Source organism: Erinaceus europaeus, chromosome 8, assembly GCF_950295315.1.
Source record: "Erinaceus europaeus chromosome 8, mEriEur2.1, whole genome shotgun sequence".
Lineage (NCBI taxonomy): Eukaryota > Metazoa > Chordata > Mammalia > Eulipotyphla > Erinaceidae > Erinaceus > Erinaceus europaeus.
In genome coordinates this window covers 41,657,472-41,677,365 of record NC_080169.1, presented here as the reverse complement: position 1 = coordinate 41,677,365, position 19,894 = coordinate 41,657,472, and positions in this window count along the sequence as shown.

Sequence of the window (19,894 nt, the reverse complement as noted above, 5' to 3'; positions counted from 1 at the left end):
CACCTCTGTGCGAATCTACAAAAAAAAAAAAAAAAAACCTAGGTGCAATCAGACAAACCACTTGCACCTCTGTCTGAATCTACAAAAAAAAAAAAAAAAAAAAAAAAAAAACTAGGCGGAATCAAGACAAACCACTTGCACCTGTGTTCAAATCTATAAACAACACACACCTGGGCGCAATCATGACAAACCACTTGCACCTGTGTGTGAAACTCCAAAAAAAAAACTTAGGCACAATCAAGACAAACAACTTGCACCTGTGTTCTAATCAACAAACAACACACACCTGGGCACATCAAGATAAACCAATTGCACCTGTGTGTGAATCTTCAAAAAAAAAACCTAGGCGCAATCAAGAGAAACAACTTTCACCTGTGTGAAAATTTCCAAAAAAAAACAAAAAACCTAGGCACAGTCAAGACAAACCACTTGCACCTCTGTGTGAATCTACAAAAAAAAAAAAAAGAAAACCTAGGCGCAATCAAGACAAACCACTTGCACCTCTGTGCGAATCTAAAAAAAAAAAACCTAGGCCCAATCAAGACAAACCACTTGCACCTGTTGGGAATATGAAAACAACACACACCTGGGCACAATAAAGAGAAATCACTTTCAGCTGTGTGCAAATCTACAAACAACACACACCTGGGCGCATTCAAGATCAACCAATTGCACCTGTGTGTGAATCTAAAAAAACAAAATCCTAGGTGCAATCAAGACAAAGCACTTCCACCTGTATTCGAATCTATAAAATACACACACATGGGCGCAATCATGACAAACCACGTGCACCTGTGTGGGAATCTGCAAACAACACACACCTGGGCACAATCAAGACTGACAACTTCCATCTGTGTTCGAATATATAAACAACACACACCTGGGCGCAATCAAGACAAACAACTTGCACCTGTGTGCCAATCTACAAACAACACACACACCTGAGTGCAATCATGACAAACCACTTGCACCTGTGTGGGAATCTGCAAACAACACACACCTGGGTACTTTCAAGATAAACCACTTGCACCTGTGTGCGAATCTCCAAATAGAAAAAACCTAGGCGCAATGAAGACAACTAGCACCTGTGTGTGAATCTACAAAAAACAAAAACCTAGGGGCAATCATGACAAACCACGTGCACCTGTGTGGGAATCTCCACAATTAAAAAACCTAGGTGCAATCAAGAAAAACCACTTGCTCCTGTGTGGGAAACTCCAAAAAAAAAAAAAAATTAGGCACAATCAAGACAAACCACTAGCACCTGTGTGCGAATCTACAAAAAACAAAAACTTAGGCGTAATCAAGACAAATCACTTGCACCTGTGTGCCAATCTACAAACAACACACACACCTGGGTGCAACCATGACAAACCACTTGCACCTGTGTGGGAATCTGCAAACAACATACACCTGGGCACAATCAAGACAAACCACTTGCTCCTGTGTGCGAATCTCCAAATAAAAATACCTAGGCGCAATCAAGACAACTTGCATTTGTGTGTGAATCTACAAATAACAAAAACCTAGGCGCAATCATGACAAACCACTTGCACCTGTATGGGAATCTAAAAACAACAAACACCTAGGCACCTTCAAGACAAACAGTAGCACCTGTGTGCGAATCTCCAAAAAAAAAAAAAAAAAAAAGAAAAACCTAGGTGCAATCAAGACAAACCACTTGCACCTGTGTTCCAATCAACAAACAACACACAGCTGGGCGCAATCCTGACAAATCACTTGCACCTGTGTGGATATCTGCAAACACACAGACTGGGGCACATCATGACAAACCACTAGCACCTGTGTGGGAATCTCCAAAAAAAAAAACCTAGGCGCAATCAAGACAAACCAATTGAACCTGTGTGTGAAACTCCAAAAAAAAAAAAATTAGGCACAAACAAGATAAACCACTTGCACCTGTGTTCGAATCTATAAACAAAACACACCTGGGTGCAATCATGATAAACCACGTGCACCTGTGTGGGAATCTACAAACAACACACACATGGGCACAATCAAGTCTAACCGCTTGCATCTGAGTTCAAATCTATAAACAACACACACCTGAGCGCAATCTAGACAAACCACTTGCACCTGTGTGCGAATCTCCAAAAAGAAAAAAAAAACCTAGGCACAAACAAGACAAACCACTTGCACCTGTATTCGAATCTATAAACAACACACACCTGGACGCAATCATGACAAACCACGTGCACCTGTGTCCGAATCTACAAAAAACAAATCCTAAGTGCAATCAAGACAAACCACTTGCACCTGTGTGCGGATCTAAAAAAAAAAAAAATAAGGCGTAATCAAGACAAACCACTTGCACCTGTGTTTGAAGCTATAAACAACACACACCTGGGTGCAATCATGACATCCACGTGCACCTGTGTGGGAATTTGCAAATAACAAATAACTGGGCACAATCAAGACTAACCGCTTGCATCTGTGTTTGAATCTATAAACAACACACACCAGGGCGCAATCAAGACAAACCACTTGCAACAGTGTGTGAATCTCCAAAAAAAAAAAAAAAAACCTAGGCGCAATCAAGACAATCCACTTGCAAATGTGTGTGAATCTACAAAAAACAAAAACCTAGGAGCAATCAAGACAAACCACTTGCACCTGTGTGCGAATCTACAAACAACACACACCTGGGCGCAATAAAGACAAACCACTTGCACCTGTGTGCGAATCTCCAAAAAAAAAAAAAACTAGGAGCAAAAAAGACAAACCACTTGCACCTGTGTTCCAATCAACAAATAACACACAGCTGGGCGCAATCATGACAAATCACTTGCACCTGTGTGGGTATCTGCAAACACACACACCTGGGCACATCAAGACTAAACAATTGCACCTGTGTGCGAATCTTCAAAAAAAAAAAAACCTAGGCGCAATCAAGACAAGCCACTTGCACCTGTGTGCGGATCTACAAAAAACAAAAACTTAGGCGTAATCAAGACAAACCACTTGCACCTGTGTTTGAAGCTATAAACAACACACACCTGGGTGCAATCATGACATCCACGTGCACCTGTGTGGGAATTTGCAAACACCAAACACCAGGGTACAATCAAGACTAACCGCTTGCATCTGTGTTCGAATCTATAAACAACACACACCTGGGCTCAATCAAGACAAACCACTTGCAACAGTGTGTGAATCTCCAAAAAAAAAAAAAAAAAAAGAACCTAGGCGCAATCAAGACAATCCACTTGCAAATGTGTGGGAATCTACAAAAAAACAAAAACCTAGGTGCAATCAAGACAAACCACTTGCACCTGTGTGCGAATCTACAAACAACACACACCTGGGCGCAATCAAGGCAAACCACTTGCACCTGTGTGCGAATCTACAAACAACACACACCTTGGGACAATCAAGACAAACCACTTGCACCTGTGTGCGAATCTCCAAAAAAAAAAAAAAAAAAAACTAGGAGCAAAAAAGACAAACCACTTGCACCTGTGTTCCAATCAACAAACAACACACAGCTGGGCACAATCATGACAAATCACTTGCACCTGTGTGGGTATCTGCAAACACACACACCTGGGCACATCAAGACTGAACAATTGCACCTGTGTGCGAATCTTCAAAAAAAAAAAAAACCTAGGCGCAATCAAGACAAGCCACTTGCACCTGTGTGCAAATCTGCAAAAAAAAAAAAAAAAAAACCTAGGCAGAGTCAAGACAAACCACTTGCACCTCTGTGCGAATCTACAAAAAAAAAAAAAAAAAAAAAAAAAAAACCTAGGCGCATTCAACACAAACCACTTGCACCTGTGTTCAAATATATAAACAACACACACCTGGGCGCAATCTTGACAAACCACGTGAACCATGTGCGAATCTACAAAAACCAAAAACCTACGTGCACTCTAGACAAACCACTTGCACCTGTGTGGATCTACAAACAAAACACACCTGGGCGCAATCAAGACAAACCACTTGCACCAGTGTGTGAAACTCCAAAAAAAAAAAAAATTAGGTACAATCAAGACAAACAACTTGCACCTGTTTTCCAATCTATAAACAACACACACCTGGGCACAATCATGACAAACCACGTGTACCTGTGTGGGAATCTGCAAAAAACACACACCAGGGAACAATCAAGACTAACCACTTGCATCTGTGTTCGAATCTATAAACAACACACAACTGGGCGCAATCAAGACAAACCACTTGCACCTGTGTGCGAATCTCAAAAAAAAAAAAAAAAAACAATTAGGTGCAATCAAGACAAACCACTTGCACCTGTGTGGGAATCTACAAAAAAACAAAAAACTAGGCGCAATCAAGACAAACCACTTTCACCTGGGTGCGAATCTACAAACAACACACACCTGGGCGCAATCAAGACAAACCACATGCACCTGTATTCAAATCTATAAACAACACACACCTGGGGACAATCAAGAGAAACCGCTTGCAGCTGTGTGCAAATCTACAAACAACACACACCTGGGCACAATCAAGATCATCCAGTTGCACCTGTGTGTGAATCTAAAAATCAAACTACTAGGCGCAATCAAGACAAACCACTTGCACCTGTGTTCGAATCTATAAACAACACACACCTGGGCACAATCAAGACTGACAACTTCCTTCTGTGATCGAATCTATAAACAACACACACCTGGGAGCAATCAAGACAAACCACTTGCACCTGTGTGCCAATCTACAAAACACACACACACCTGAGTGCAATCATGACAAACCACTTGCACCTGTGTGGGAATGTGCAAACAACACACACCTGGGCACTATCAAGACAAACCACTTGCACCAGTGTGTGAATCGCCAAATAAAAAAACCTAGGCGCAATGAAGACAACTTGCATCTGTGTGTGAATCTACAAAAAACAAAAACCTAGGCGCAATCATGACAAACCACTTGCACCTGGGTGGGAATCTGAAAACAACACACAACTACGCACACAAGACAAACCACTAGGACCTGTGTGAATCTCAAAAAAAAAAAAAAAAAAAAAACCTAGGCGCAATCAAGACAAACCACTTGCACCTGTGTGCGAATCTACAAAAAACAGAAACCTAAGTGCAATCAAGACACACCACTTGCACCTGTGTGAGGGTCTACAAAAACCACACACCTGGGCGCATCTTGACAAACCACGTGCACCTGTGAGGGGAATCTCAAAAAAAAAAGTTTAGTTGAAATCAAGACAAACCACTTGCACCTGTGTGCGAATCTCCAAATAAAAAACTAGGCGCAATGAAGACAAATTGCACCTGTGTGTGAAGCTACAAAAAACAAAAATCTAGGCATAATCAAGATTCACTCACAGGTGGAAGTGGTTTGTCTTGATTGCACCAGGGTGTGTGTTGTCTATAGATTCGAACACAGATGCAAGTGGTTAGTCTTGATTGTTCCCATGTGTGTGTTGTTTGCAGATTCCCACACAGGTGCACGTGGTTTGTCATGATTGCACACAGGTGTGTGTTGTTTATAGATTGGAACACAGGTGCAAGTGATTTGTCTTGTTTGTGCCTAAGTTTTTTTTTTTTTTTTGGAGTTTCACACACAGGTGCAAGAGGTTTGTCTTGATTTCGCCTAGGTATTTATTTTTGGAGATTCCCACACAGGTGCACGTGGTTTGTTATGATTGCGCCCAGGTGTGTGTTGTTTATAGATTTGAACACAGGTGCAAGTGGTTTGTCTTGATTGCGCCTAGGTTTTTTTTTTTTTTTTTGGAGATTGCCACACGTGGTGCAATTGGTTTATCTTGATGTGCCCAGGTGTGTGTGTGTTTGCAGACACCCACACAGGTGCAAGTGATTTGTCATGATTGCGCCCAGCTGTGTGTTGTTTGTTGATTGGAACACAGGTGCAAGTGGTTTGTCTTCATTGCGTCCAGGTGTGTTTTGTTTATAGATTCGAACACAGATGGAAGTTGTCAGTCTTGATTGTGCCCAGGTGTGTGTTGTTTCCAGATTCCCACACACGTGCATGTGGTTTGTCATGATTGCGCCCAGGTGTGTGTTGTTAACACAGGTGCAAGTGGTTTGTCTTGATTGCGCCTAGGATTTTGTTTTTTGTTGATTCACACACACAGGTGCAAGTGGTTTGTCTCGATTGCACCCAGGTGTGTGTTGTCTATAGATTCGAACACAGATGCAAGTGGTTAGTCTTGATTGTGCCCGTGTGTGTGTTGTTTGCAGATTCCCACACAGGTTCACGTGGTTTGTCATGATTGCACCCAGGTGTGTGTTGTTTATACATTGGAACACAGGTGCAAGTGGTTTGTCTTGATTGTGCTTAATTTTTTTTTTTTTGGAGTTTCACACACACGTGCAAGAGGTTTGTCTTGATTTCGCCAAGGTATTTTATTTTTTGAGATTCCCACACAGGTGCATGTGGTTTGTCATGATTGCGCCCAGGTGTGTGTTGTTTATAGATTTGAACACAGGTGCAAGTGGTTTGTCTTGATTGCGCCTAGGTTTTTTTTTTTTTTTTTGGAGATTCCCACACGTGGTGCAATTGGTTGATCTTGATGTGCCCATGTGTGTGTGTTTGCAGATACCCACACAGGTGCAAGTGATTAGTCATGATTGGCGCCCAGCTGTGTGTTGTTTGTTGATTGGAACACAGGTGCAAGTGGTTTGTCTTGATTGCGCCCAGGTGTGTTCTGTTTATAGATTCGAAAACAGATGGAAGTTGTCAGTCTTGATTGTGCCCAGGTGTGTGTTGTTTCCTGATTCCCACACAGGGGCATGTGGTTTGTCATGCTTGCACCCAGGTGTGTGTTGTTTATAGATTCGAACACAGGTGCTAGTGGTTTGTCTTGATTGGGCCTAGGATTTTGTTTTTTGTTCATTCACACACAGGTGCAAGTGGTTTGTCTCGATTGCACCCAGGTGTGTGTTGTCTATAGATTCGAACACAGATGCAAGTGGTTAGTCTTGATTGTGTCCGTGTGTGTTGTTTGCAGATTCCCACACAGGTTCACGTGATTTGTCATGATTGCACCCAGGTGTGTGTTGTTTATAGACTGGAACACAGGTGCAAGTGGTTTGTCTTGATTGTGCTAAGTTTTTTTTTTTTTTTTTTTTTTTGGAGTATCACACACAGGTGCAAGAGGTTTGTCTTGATATCGCCTAGGTATTTTATTTTTGGAGATTCCCACACAGGTGCATGTGGTTTGTCATGATTGCGCCCAGGTGTGTGTTGTCTATAAATTTGAACACATGTGCAAGTGGTTTGTCCTGATTGCGCCTAGGATTTTGTTTTTTGTTGATTCACACACAGGTGCAAGTGGTTTGTCTCGATTGCATCCAGGTGTGTGTTGTCTATAGATTTGAACACAGATGCAAGTGGTTAGTCTTGATTGTGCCCATGTGTGTGTTATTTGCAGATTCCCACACAGGTTCACGTGGTTTGTCATGATTGCACACAGGTGTGTGTTGTTTATAGATTGGAACACAGGTGCAAGTGGTTTGTCTTGATTGTGCCTAAGTTTTTTTTTTTTTTTTTTTTTTGGAGTTTCACACACAGGTGCAAGAGGTTTGTCTTGATTTCGCCGAGGTATTTATTTTTGGAGATTCCCACACAGGTGCACGTGGTTTGTTATGATTGCGTCCCGTAGTGTGTTGTTTATAGATTTGAACACAGGTGCAAGTGGTTTGTCTTGATTGCGCCTAGGTTTTTTTTTTTTGGATATTGCCACACGTGGTGCAATTGGTTTATCTTTATGTGCCCAGGTGTGTGTGTTTGCAGATACCCACACAGGTACAAGTGATTTGTCATGATTGTGCCCAGCTGTGTGTTGTTTGTTGATTGGAACACAGGTGCAAGTGGTTTGTCTTGATTGTGCCCAGGTGTGTTTTGTTTCCTGATTCCCACACACGTGCATGTGGTTTGTCATGATTGCGCCCAGGTGTGTGTTGTTAACACAGGTGCAAGTGGTTTGTCTTGATTGCGCCTAGGATTTTGTTTTTTGTTGATTCACACACAGGTGCAAGTGGTTTGTCTTGATTGCACCCAGGTGTGTGTTGTCTATAGATTCGAACACAGATGCAAGTTGTTAGTCTTGATTGTGCCCGTGTGTGTTGTTTGCAGATTCCCACACAGGTTCACGTGGTTTGTCATGATTGCACCCAGCTGTGTGTTGTTTATAGATTGGAACACGGGTGCGAGTGGTTTGTCTTGATTGTGCCTAAGTTTTTTTTTTTTTTTTTTTTTTTGGAGTTTCACACACAGGTGCAAGAGGTTTGTCTTGATTTCGCCTAGGTATTTTATTTTTGGAGATTCCCACACAGGTGCATGTGGTTTGTCATGATTGCGCCCAGGTGTGTGTTGTTTATAGATTTGAACACAGGTGCAAGTGGTTTGTCTTGATTGGGCCTAGGATTTTGTTTTTTGTTGATTCACACACAGGTGCAAGTGGTTTGTCTCGATTGCATCCAGGTGTGTGTTGTCTATAGATTTGAACACAGATGCAAGTGGTTAGTCTTGATTGTGCCCATGTGTGTGTTCTTTGCAGATTCCCACACAGGTTCACGTGGTTTGTCATGATTGCACACAGGTGTGTGTTGTTTATAGATTGGAACACAGGTGCAAGTGGTTTGTCTTGATTGTGCCTAAGTTTTTTTTTTTTTTTTGGAGTTTCACACACAGGTGCAAGAGGCTTGTCTTGATTTCGCCTAGGTATTTATTTTTGGAGATTCCCACACAGGTGCACGTGGTTTGCTATGATTGCGCCCAGTAGTGTGTTGTTTATAGATTTGAACACAGGTGCAAGTGGTTTGTCTTGATTGCGCCTAGTTTTTTTTTTTTTTTGGATATTGCGACACGTGGTGCAATTGGTTTATCTTTATGTGCCCAGGTGTGTGTGTTTGCAGATACCCACACAGGTACAAGTGATTTGTCATGATTGTGCCCAGCTGTGTGTTGTTTGTTGATTGGAACACAGGTGCAAGTGGTTTGTCTTGATTGTGCCCAGGTGTGTTTTGTTTCCTGATTCCCACACACGTGCATGTGGTTTGTCATGATTGCGCCCAGGTGTGTGTTGTTAACACAGGTGCAAGTGGTTTGTCTTGATTGAGCCTAGGATTTTGTTTTTTGTTGATTCACACGCAGGTGCAAGTGGTTTGTCTTGATTGCACCCAGGTGTGTGTTGTCTATAGATTCGAACACAGATGCAAGTTGTTAGCCTTGATTGTGCCCGTGTGTGTTGTTTGCAGATTCCCACACAGGTTCACGTGGTTTGTCATGATTGCACCCAGCTGTGTGTTGTTTATAGATTGGAACACGGGTGCAAGTGGTTTGTCTTGATTGTGCCTAAGTTTTTTTTTTTTTTTTTTTTTTTGGAGTTTCACACACAGGTGCAAGAGGTTTGTCTTGATTTCGCCTAGGTATTTTATTTTTGGAGATTCCCACACTGGTGCATGTCGTTTGTCATGATTGCGCCCAGGTGTGTGTTGTTTATAGATTTGAACACAGGTGCAAGTGGTTTGTCTTGATTGGGCCTAGGATTTTGTTTTTTTGTTGATTCACACACAGGTGCAAGTGGTTTGTCTCGATTGCACCCAGGTGTGTGTTGTCTATAGATTCGAACACAGATGCAAGTGGTTAGTCTTGATTGTGCCCATGTGTGTGTTGTTTGCAGATTCCCACACAGGTGCACGTGTTTTGTCATGATTGCACACAGGTGTGTTTTGTTTATAGATTGGAACACAGGTGCAAGTGGTTTGTCTTGATTGTGCCTAAGTTTTTTTTTTTTTTTTTTTTTTTTTGGAGTTTCACACACAGGTGCAAGAGGTTTGTCTTGATTTCGCCAAGGTATTTATTTTTGGAGATTCCGACACAGGTGCACGTGGTTTGTTATGATTGCGCCCAGGTGTGAGTTGTTTATAGATTTGAACACAGTTGCAAGTGGTTTGTCTTGATTGTGCCTAGGTTTTTTTTTTTTTGGAGATTCCCACACGTGGTGCAATTGGTTGATCTTGATGTGCCCAGGTGTGTGTGTTTGCAGATACCCACACAGGTGCAATTGATTTGTCATGATTGCGCCCAGCTGTGTGTTGTTTGTTGATTGGAACACAGGTGCAAGTAGTTTGTCTTGATTGTGCCCAGGTGTGTTCTGTTTATAGATTCGAACACAGATGGAAGTTGTCAGTCTTGATTGTGCCCAGGTGTGTGTTGTTTCCTGATTCCCACACAGGGCACGTGGTTTGTCATGATTGCACACAGGTGTGTGTTGTTTATAGATTGGAACACAGGTGCAAGTGGTTTGTCTTGATTGTGCCTAAGTTTTTTTTTTTTTTTGGAGTTTCACACACAGGTGCAAGAGGTTTGTCTTGATATCGCCTAGGTATTTATTTTTGGAGATTCCCACACAGGTGCACGTGGTTTGTTATGATTGCGCCCAGTTGTGTGTTGTTTATAGATCTGAACACAGGTGAAAGTGGTTTGTCTTGATTGCGCCTAGGTTTCTTTTTTTTTGGAGATTCCCACACGTGGTGCAATTGGTTGATCTTGATGGGCCCAGGTGTGTGTGTTTGCAGATACCCACACAGGTGCAAGTGATTTGTCATGATTGCGTCCAGCTGTGTGTTGTTTGTTGATTGGAACACAGGTGCAAGTGGTTTGTCTTGATTGCGCCCAGGTGTGTTCTGTTTATAGATTCGAACACAGATGGAAGTTGTCAGTCTTGATTGTGCCCAGGTTTGTGTTGTTTCCTGATTCCCACACTGGTGCACGTGTTGTGTCATGATTGCACCCAGGTGTGTGTTGTTTATAGATTCGAACACAGGTGCAAGTGGTTTGTCTTGATTGCGCCTAGGATTTTGTTTTTTGTTGATTCACACACACAGGTGCTAGTGGTTTGTCTCGATTGCACCCAGGTGTGTGTTGTCTATAGATTCGAACACAGATGCAAGTGGTTAGTCTTGATTGTGCCCATGTGTGTGTTATTTGCAGATTCCCACACAGGTTCATGTGGTTTGTCATGATTGCACCCAGGTGTGTGTTGTTTATAAATTGGAACACAGGTGCAAGTGGTTTGTCTTGATTGTGCCTAAGTTTTTTTTGTTTTGTTTTTTTGTTTTGGAGTTTCACACACAGGTGCAAGAGGTTTGTCTTGATTTTGCCTAGGTATTTTTTATTTTTGGAGATTCCCACACAGGTGCACGTTGTTTGTTATGATTGCGCCCAGGTGTGTATTGTTTATAGATTTGAACACAGGTGCAAGTAGTTTGTCTTGATTGTGCCTAGGTTTTTTTTTTTTTTTTTTTTGTAGATTCGCAGAGAGGTGCAAGTGGTTTGTCTTGACTGTGCCTAGGTTTTATTTTTTTTGGAGATTTGTACACAGGTGCAAGTGGTTGTATTGATTGACCCTAGGGTTTTTTTTTTTTTTTTGAAGATTCGCACACAGCTGCAATTGGTTTATCTTGATGTGCCCAGGTGTGTGTGTTTGCAGATACCCACACAGGTGCAAGTGATTTGTCATGTATGCACCCTGCTGTGTGTTGTTTGTTGATTGGAACACATGTGCAAGTGGTTTGTCTTGATTGCACCTACCTTTATTTTTTTTGGAGATTTACACACCGGTGCAAGTGGTTTGTCTTGATTGTGCGTACTTTTTTTTTTTTTTTTTTGGAGTTTCACATACAGATGCAAGTGGTTTGTCTTGATTGCGCCTAGGTTTTTTTGTTTTTTGAGATTCACACACAGGTGTATGTGGTTTGTCATGATTCCACCCAGGTGTGTGTTGTTTGTAGATCTGCACACCGATTTAAGTGGTGTGTCTTGATTTCACATAGGTTTTTGTTTTTTGTAGATTTGCACACAGCTGCACGTGGTTTGTCATGATTGCGCCCAGGTGTGTGTTGTTTATAGATTTGAACACAGGTGCAAGTGGTTTGTCTTGACTGTGCCTAGGTGTTTTTTTTTTTTTTTTTTTTTTTGGAGATTTCACACAGTTGCAAGTGGTTTGTCTTGATTGAGCCTAGGTTTTTTTTTTTTTTTTTTGAAGATTCGCAAACAGGTGCATTTGGTTTGTGTTGTTGTGCCCAGGTCTGTGTGTTTGCAGATTGCCACACAGGTGCAAGTGATTTGTCATGATTGTGCGCAGCAGTGTGTTGTTTGTTGATTGGAACTCAGGTGCAAGTGGTTTGTCTTGATTACGCCTAAGTTTTTTTTTTTTCCTTTTTTGAGATTCGAACACAGGTGCTAGTGGTTGGTCTTGATTGTGCCCAGGTGTGTGTTTTTTTCAGATTCCCAACAGGTGCACGTGGTTTGTCACGATTGCGCCCAGGTTTGTGTTGTTTACAGATTCGAAAAGAGGTCCAAGTGGTTTGTCTTGATTTCGCCTAGGATTTTGTTTGTTGTAGATTCACACACAGGTGCCATTGGTTGATCTTGATTTCAACCAGGGGTCTGTTGTTTGTAGATTTGCTCATAGCTGCAAGTGGTTTCTCTTGATTGTGCCCAGGCGTGTGTTGTTTTCAGTTTCCCAACAGGTGCAAGTGGTTTGTCATGATTGCGCTCGGTGTGTGTTGTTTGTAGATTCGCACACAGGTGCAAGTGGTTTTTCTTGATTGCGCCCAGGTTTTTTATTTTGTAGATTCCTACACATGTGCAAGTGTTTTGTCTTGATTTCGCCTAGTTTTTTTTTTTTTTTTTTTTTTTTTTTGGAGATTCGCACACAGCTGCAAGTGGTTTGTCTTGATTGTGCCTTTTTTTTTTTTTTTGGAGTTTTACACACAGGTGCAAGTGGTTTGTCTTGATTGAGCCTAGGTTTTTTTTTTGAAGATTCGCATACAGGTGCAATTGGTTTGTGTTGATGTGCCCACGTGTGTGTGTTTGCAGATACCCACACAGGTGCAAGTTATTTGTCTTGATTACGCCCAGCTGTGTGTTGTTTGTTGATTGGAAGTCAGGTGCACGTGGTTTGTCTTGATTGCACCTAGGTTTTTTTTTTTTTTTTGGAGATTCTCACACAGGTGCTAGTGGTTTGTCTTGATTTTGACTAAGTTTTTTTTTTTTTGTAGATACCCACACAGGTGCAAGTGTTTTGTCTTGATTGTGCCTAGGTTTTTGTTTTTTTTTTTGAAGATTCGCACACAGATGCAAGTGGTTTGTCTTGATTGCGCCCAGGTGTGTGTTGTTTTCAGATTCCCACACAGGTGCAAGTGGTTTGTCATGATTGCGCCTAGGTTTTTGTTGTTTGTAGATTCACACACAGGTGCAAGTTGTCTTCATTGCGCTTAAGTTTTTTTATTTGGAGATTCGCACACTGGTGCAAGTGGTTTGTCTTGATTGTGCCCAGGTTTGTGTTGTTGCAGATTCCCACACAGGTGCAAGTGGTTTGTCATGTGCACCCAGGTGTGTGTGTTTTTTTAGATTCGCACAGAGGTGCAAGTGGTTTGTCTTGATTGCGCCAAGGTGTGTGTTGTTTATAGATTCGAACACAGATGGAAGTTGTCAGTCTTGATTGTGCCCAGGTGTGTGTTGTTTGCTGATTCCCACATAGTGTACGTGGTTTGTCATGATTGCGCCCAGGTGTGTGTTGTTTATAGATTTGAACACAGGTGCAAGTGGTTTGTCTTGATTGCGCCTATGTTTTTTTTTTTTTTTTTTGTAGATTCGCACAGAGGTGCATGTGGTTTGTCTTGATTGTGCCTAGGTTTTTTTTGTTTGTTTGTTTTGTAGATTCGCTCCAAGGTACAAGTGTTTTTTTTTTTTTTTTCTGAAGATTCACACAGGCGCAATAGGTTTATCTTGATGTGCCCAGGTGTCTTTGTTTGCAGATTCCCACACAGGTGCAAGTGGTTTGTCATGATTGCGAATAGGTTTTTGTTATTTGTGATTCACACACAGGTGCAAGTTGTCTTGATTGCGCCTAGGTATTTTTATTTGGAGATTCGCACACAGGTGCTAGTGGTTTGTCTTGATTGTGCCCAGGTGTGTGTTGTTTGCAGATTCCCAGACAGGTGCATATGGTTTGTCATAATTGCACTCATTTGTGTGTGTTGTTTGTAGATTGGCACACAGGTGCAACTGGTTTGTCTTGATTGCGCCTAGGATTCTTGTTTTTTGTAGATTCACACACAGGTGCAGTTGGTTGATCTTGATTGCACCCAGGGGTGTGTTTGTAGATTTGCACACAGCAGCAAGTGGTTTCTCTTGATTGTGCCCAGGTGTGTGTTGTTTTCAGATTTCCAACAGGTGGAAGTGGTTTGTCATGATTGCGCCCAGGTGTGTGTTGTTTGTAGATTCGCACACAGGTGCAAGTGGTTTGTCTCGATTGCGCCTAGGTTTTTGTTTTTTGTAGATTCCCACACAGGTGCAAGTGGTTTGTCTTGATTGCACCCAGGTGTCTGTTGTTTATAGATTCGAACACAGATGCAAGTGGTTAGTCTTGATTGTACCAAGATGTGTGTTGTTTGCAGATTCCCACACAGGTGCACGTGGTTTGTCATGATTGCACCCAGGTGTGTGTAGTTTATACATTCAAACAGAGGTGGAAATGGTTTGTCTTGATTGCGCCTAGGATTTTGTTTTTTGTAGATTCACACACAGGTGCAATTGGTTGATCTTGATTGCGACCAGGGGTGTGTTGTTTGTAGATTTGCACACAGCTGCAAGTGGTTTCTCTTGATTGTGCCCAGGTGTCTGTTGTTTGTAGATTCACACATGTGTAAGTGGTTTGTCTTGATTGCGCCTATGTTTTTGTTTTTTGTAGATTTGCACACAGCTGCAAGTGGTTTGCCTTGATTGCGCCTTGGTGTTTGTTGTTTTCAGATTCCTACATAGGTGCACGTGGTTTGTCATGATTGCACCCAGGTGTGTGTTGTTTATAAATTCGAACACAGGTGCAAGTGGTTTGACTTGATTACGCCTAGGTTTTTGTTTTTTGTAGATTCGCACACAGGTGCAAGTGGTTTGTCTTGACTGTACCTAAGTTATTATTTTTTTTGGAGTTTCACAGACAGGTGCAAGTGGTTTGTCTTGATTGCGCCTAGGTTTTTTATTTTTGGAGATTCCCACACATGTGCACGTGGTTTGTCATGATTGCACCCAGGTGTGTGTTGTTTATAGACTGGATCACAGGTGCAAGTGGTTTCTCTTGATTGCGCCTAGTCTTTTTTTTTTTTTGAAGATTCGCACACAGGTGCAATGGGTTTATCTTGATGTGCCCAGGTGTGTGTTTGCAGATACCCACACAGATGCAAGTGATTTGTCATGATTTCGCCCAGCTGTGTGTTGTTTGTTGATTGGAACACAGGTGCAAGTGGTTTGTCTTGATTGTGCCTAGGTTTTTTTTTTTTTTGTAGATTCGCACAGATGTGCAAGTGGTTTGTCTTGACTGTGCCTAGGTTTTTTTTTTTGTTGTTGTTGAGATTTTCACACAGGTGCAAGTGGTTTCTCTTGATTGCGCCTCGGTTTTTTTTTTTTTTTTGAAGATTCGCACACAGGTGCTAATGGTTTGTGTTGATGTTCCCAGGTGTGTGTTTTTGCAGATACCAACACAGTGCAAGTGATTTGTCATGTTTGCGCCCAGCTGTGTGTTGTTGATTGGAACACAGGTGCACGTGGTTTGTCTTGATTTCGCCTAGGATTTTGTTTTTTGTAGATTCCCACATGGGTGCAAGTGTTTTGTCTTGATTGTGCCTAAGTTTTTTTTTTTTGGAGATTCGTACACAGGTCCAAGTGGTTAGTCTTGATCGTGTGTTGTTTTTAGATTCGCACACAGGTGCAAGTGGTTAGTCTTGATTGTGCCCAGGTGTTTGTTGTTTGCAGATTCCCACACAGGTGCACGTGATTTGTCATGATTGCAACCAGGTGTGTGTTGTTTTCAGATTCCCAACAGGTGCACTTGGTTTGTCATGATTGTGCTCGGTGTGTGTTGTTTGTAGATTCGCACACAGGTGCTAGTGGTTTTTCTTGATTGTGCCCAGTTTTTTTTTTTTTGGAGATTCCTACACAGGTGCAAGTGTTTTGTCTTGATTTCGCCTAGATTTTTTTTTTTTTTTTGAGATTCGCACACAGGTGCAAGTGGTTTGTCTTGATTGCGCCTAGATTTTTTTTTTTTTGAGATTCGCACACAGGTGCAAGTGGTTTGTCTTGATTGCCCCCACGTGTGTGTTGTTTATAGATTGGAACACATATGCAAGTGGTTAGTCTTGATTGTGCCCAGGTGTGTGTTTTTTGCAGATTCCCACACAGGTGTACATGGTTTGTCATGATTGCACCCATGTGTATTGTTTATAGATTCGATCACAGGTGCAAGTGGTTTGTCTTTATTACGCCTAGTTTTTTTTTTTTTTTTTTTGGAGATTCGCACACAGCTGCAAGTGGTTTGTCTTGATTGTGCCTGTTTTTTTTTTTTTTTTTTGGAGTTTTACACAAAGGTGCAAGTGGTTTGTCTTGATTGAGCCTAGGTTTTTTTTTTTTTTGAAGATTCGCACACAGGTGCAATTGGTTTGTCTTGATTACCCCCAGCTGTGTGTTGTTTGTTGATTGGAAGTCAGGTGCACGTGGTTTGTCTTGATTGCACCAAGGTTTTTTTTTTTTTTTTTTTTTTTTTGAGATTCTCACACAGGTGCTAGTGGTTTGTCTTGATTTTGCCTAAGTTTTTTTTTTTTTTTTTGTAGATACCCACACAGGTGCAAGTGTTTTGTCTTGATTGCGCCTAGGTTTTTTTTTTTTTTTTGAAGATTCGCACACAGATGCAAGTGGTTTGTCTTGATTGCATCCAGGTGTGTGTTGTTTTCAGATTCCCACACAGGTGCAAGTGGTTTGTCATAATTGCACCCAGTTGTGTGTGTTTTTTTAGATTGGCATAGAGGTGCAAGTGGTTTGTCTTGATTGTGCCAAGGTGTGTGTTGTTTATAGATTCGAACACAGATGGATGTTGTCAGTCTTGTTTGTGCCCAGGTGTGTGTTGTTTGCTGATTCCCACACAGTGCACGTGGTTTGTCATGATTGCGCCCAGGTGTGTGTTACTTATAGATTCAAACACAGGTGCAAGTGGTTTGTCTTGATTGCGCCTAGGTTTTTTTTGTAGATTTGCTCAGAGGTGCAAGTGGTTTGTCTTGACTCTACCTAGGTTTTTTTTTTTTGGCGATTTGCACACAGGTGCAAGTAGTTTGTATTGATGGAGCCTAGGTTTTTTTTTTCTGAAGATTCGCACACAGTTGCAATTGGTTTATCTTGATGTGCCCAGGTGTGTGTTGATTGCAGATACCCACACAGGTGCAAGTGGTTTGTCTTGATTGCGAATAGGTTTTTGTTATTTGTAGATTCACACACAGGTGCAAGTTGTCTTGATTGCGCCTAGGTATTTTTATTTGGAGATTCGAACACAGGTGCACATGGTTTGTCATGATTGCACCCATGTGTATTGTTTATAGATTCGAACACAGGTGTAAGTGGTTTGTCTTGATTACGCCTAGCTTTTTTTTTTTTTTTTTTGGAGATTCGCACACAGCTACAAGTGGTTTGTCTTGATTGTGCCTGTTTTTTTTTTTTTTTTTTTTTTGGACTTTTCCACACAGGTCCAAGTGGTTTGTCTTGATTGAGCCTAGGTTTTTTTTTTTGAAGATTAGCACACAGGTGCAATTGGTTTGTGTTGATGTTCCCAGGTGTGTGTGTTTGCAGATACCTACACAGGTGAAAGTTCTTTGTCTTGATTATGCCCAGCTGTGTGTTGTTTGTTGATTGGAAGTCAGGTGCACGTGGTTTGTCTTGATTGCACCTAGGTTTTTAATTTTTTTTTGGAGATTCTCACACAGGTGCTAGTGGTTTGTCTTGATTTTGCCTAAGTTTTTTTTTGTAGATACCCACACAGGTGCAAGTGTTTTGTCTTGATTGTGCCTAGGTTTTTTTTTTTTTTTGAAGATTCACACACAGATGCAAGTGGTTTGTCTTGATTGCGCCCAGGTGTGTGTTGTTTTCAGATTCCCACACAGGTGCAAGTGGTTTGTCAGATTGCGCCTAGGTTTTTGTTGTTTGTATATTCACACACAGGTGCAAGTTGTCTTCATTGCGCCTAGGTATTTTTATTTGGAGATTCGCACACAGGTGCAAGTGGTTTGCCTTGATTGTGCCCAATTTGTGTTGTTGCAGATTCCCACACAGGTGCAAGTGGTTTGTCATGATTGCACCCAGGTATGTGTGTTTTTTTAGATTGGCACAGAGGTGCAAGTGGTTTGTCTTGACTGTGCCAAGGTGTGTGTTGTTTATAGATTCGAACACAGATGGATGTTGTCAGTCTTGATTGTGCCCAGGTGTGTGTTGTTTGCTGATTCCCACACAGTGCACGTGGAATTTCATGATTGGCCCAGCTGTGTGTTACTTATAGATTCAAACACAGGGGCAAGTGGTTTGTGTTGATTGCGCCTAGGTTCTTTATTTTTGGAGATTCCCACACAGGTGCATGTGGTTTGTCATGATTGCGCACAGGTGTGTGTTGTTTATAGATTTGAACACAGGTGCAAGTGGTTTGTCTTGATTGCGCCTAGGTTTTTTTTTTTTAGATTCGCACAGAGGGGCATGTGGTTTGTCTTGATTGCGCCTAGGTTTTTTTTTTTTTTTTTTTTGTAGATTCGCTCCGAGGTGCAAGTGGTTTGTCTTGACTCTACCTAGGTTTTTTTTTTTTTGGAGATTTGCACACAGGTGCAAGTAGTTTGTATTGATTGAGCCAATTTTTTTTTTTCTGAAGATTCGCACACAGGTGCAATTGGTTTATCTTGATGTGCCCAGGTGTGTGTTTTTTGCAGATTCCTACACAGGTGCAAGTGGTTTGTCATGATTGCGAATAGGTTTTTGTTATTTTTAGATTCACACACAGGTGCAAGTTGTCTTGATTGCGCCTAGGTATTTTTATTTGGAGATTCGCACACAGGTGCAAGTGGTTTTTCTTGATTGTGCCCAGGTTTGTGTTGTTTGCAGATTCCCAGACAGGTGCATATGGTTTGTCATAATTGCACTCATTTGTGTGTGTTGTTTGTAGATTGGCACACAGGTGCAACTGGTTTGTCTTGATTGCGCCCAGGTGTGTGTTGTTTGCTGATTCCCACACAGGTGTACGTGGTTTGTCATGATTGCACCCAGGTTGTGTTGTTTCTAGATTCGAACACTGGTGCAAGTGGTTTGTCTTGATTGCACCTAGGATTTTGTTTTTTGTAGATTCACACACAGGTGCAATTGGTTGATCTTGATTGGGACCAGGGGTGTGTTGTTTGTAGATTTGCACACAGCTGCAAGTGGTTTCTCTTGATTGTGCCCAGGTGTCTGTTGTTTGTAGATTCACACAGGTGCAAGTGGTTTGTCTTGATTGCGCCTAGGTTTTTGTTTTTTGTAGATTTGCACACAGCTGCAAGTGGTTTGTCTTGATTGCTCCTAGGTTTTTTATTTTTGGAGATTCCCACACATGTGCACGTGGTATGTCATGATTGCACCCAGGTGTGTGTTGTTTATAGAATGGAACACAGGTGCAAGTGGTTTCTCTTGATTGCGCCTAGTTTTTTTTTTTTTTTTTGAAAATTCGCACACAGGTGCAATGGGTTTATCTTGATGTGCCCAGGTGTGTGTGTTTGCAGATACCCACACAGATGCAAGTGATTTGTCATGATTTCGCACAGCTGTGTGTTATTTGTTGATTGGAACACTGGTGCAAGTGGTTTGTCTTGATTGTGCCTAGGTTTTTTTTTTTTTTTTGTAGATTCCCACACAGTGTTTTGTCTTGATTGCACCCATCTGTGTGTTGTTTATAGATTCGAAAACAGATGCAAGTGGTTAATCTCGATTGTGCCCAGGTGTGTGTTGTTTGCAGATTCCCACACATGTGCACGTGGTTTGTCATGATTGCGACCAGGTGTGTTTTGTTTGTAGATCCGCAAACAGGTGCAAG